Raw genomic sequence first — 1826 nt, forward strand, 5'->3', positions numbered from 1 at the left:
AGGGTTGGGAGCCGGACGCCTGGGTTCTCCCCGGCTCTGGAAGGGGAGGGTTGGGAGCCGGACGCCTGGGTTCTCCCCGGCTCTGGGAGGGGGCGGGGGCAAACGGTTCAAGCCGGGGCCGCGCTGTCCTGCCCAGGAATGTCAGGGTGGAGCCGGGGCCGGGCGGAGAAACAGCTCCTGGCCCTGCTGCTTGTTACCCTTGGCCTCAGCTCCCACAGTGCGGCCCGGCGGGGGGGGACCCTGCATTCCTGAGCAGGGGAAACTGAGGCAGGGGGGAGCAGGGCACTGAGGAGCCAGCGCCCCTTAGACCAGACAAGGGCCGGGCAGAATCTACCCCCCACCCGGCCCCTGGCTTTCAGCAGAGGAGGTTTCAGTAGATCCCTGGCCAGGGCCCCCCCCCCCAAGCCAGGCCTCCCAGTGGGGAGTCAGGGAGTGGGCCTGGCCTAACCGCAGGCGAGAACCCCGGCATCCTGGCTCTCTTCTGCTCCCGCCCCCCCGCTGCAGTCCAGGGACTGGGTCACAAGGCTCCCCCGGGCCCTGCCCCACCCAGACAACATGTGCTCCCTCCCCGAAACTTACCCTGACTCACCCTCCCCCCACCCAGAGAACCCCGGCATCCGAGGGCGCTGGGAGCACAGACAGTCGCTTGGATGGAAGGGGGGTGGGGACTAGGAATCCAGCCCACAGGGTTCTAAATGCCTCAGTTTACCAGGAGCGATCGCCCCCCTGCCCCCTGGGGGAGGAGCGTGGGGGGAAGACGCATTGTGGTACCCAGGAAGCCCCCCACCCCCCATTCAGCAACACGCCATGCACCCAGCCTGATGTCTGACCCTTTATTGAAGCCGCAGCTCACATCGCTACAGACCCGGTGCCAGTAACAGAACCGGCCCTGGCGCAGGGGGGGTCACAGCAGCTGGGCCCCCCGCAAACACAGGGCTTACAAGCAAGGGGAACAGCTGGGGGGGAATCGCGACTCCCCACAAACCTTGTGATTCAATGGGGAATCCAGGGGTCCCCCAGCCCAGGAAAGGCAGAAAGAGCAGATCACACAGAGGGGAAACTGAGGCACAGGGGCTCTGACACCCCTGCTTGGAATAGGCCCAGCCCAGTGATGGGGGTGAGCACAGCAGCCCCACCTCCTGGGAGCAGAGGGGGAAGGTCAGAGCCCCATTGGGGGAGGGGAGCCGAGCCCCCCCCACTGAATACTGTAGGCTCCACCCACTGTAGAGCAGGGGGCGTGGTCCAAGAGAGGCCCCACCCACTGAAAGCAACACAGGCAGCCAGAAGGGGGGGAGGGGAAGAGCCATCACTCCTCCTTCTTGTCCTTCGGTCCCTCCCGCAGCATCTGGGGACAGACGGACACGGGGTCAGGGGATGGACGGCCCCCGTTCTCCTCTGCCAGCCCCCCTGCATCCCAGCCCCCCTCCCCCGCTCTCCTCCCCCAGCCAGGCCCCACACCGCTACTCCCCCAGCCGGGCCCCCCCCCTTCTCCCCCGCCAGCCCCAGCCAGGCCCCCCACCGCTACTCCCCCAGCCGGGCCCCCCCTTCTCCCCCGCCAGCCCCCCTTGCTGCAGCCCAGCACCCCTCCCCCACTCCCCCAGGCAGTGCCCCCCTGCTCCCCACAGCCGGGCCCCCCTGCTCCATCCCAGTGCCCCTGCCCCAGCTGCCCCCACGGCTCTGTCCATGACCCTCGCTCCCCACATGCAGCCCCCCCAGCCAGGGGCCCCTCACTCCCGACCCGCAGCCTGCCCAGCCCCCCGGTAACCTCCCCCCACGCTGCTAGTTAAAAATGCCCCAGCAGTGGCTTGGGCCCCACGGAGCAGAGC

General features: G+C 68.6%; 1 long non-coding RNA gene across 1 annotated transcript in view; it reads right to left on the reverse strand.

Annotated features, from left to right (window-relative positions):
• Positions 1–822: 822 nt before the first annotated feature.
• The window catches only part of LOC112124381, a 1510-nt gene continuing 506 nt past the window's right edge, over positions 823–1826 (reverse strand). The window contains exon 2 of the long non-coding RNA XR_002909632.1: positions 823–1345. This is a non-coding gene — a long non-coding RNA (uncharacterized LOC112124381). The remainder of the gene's footprint in view (positions 1346–1826) is intronic.

Source organism: Terrapene carolina, unplaced genomic scaffold (assembly GCF_002925995.2).
Source record: "Terrapene carolina triunguis isolate 2854851 unplaced genomic scaffold, T_m_triunguis-2.0 Scaffold24964, whole genome shotgun sequence".
NCBI classification, from domain to species: domain Eukaryota; kingdom Metazoa; phylum Chordata; order Testudines; family Emydidae; genus Terrapene; species Terrapene triunguis.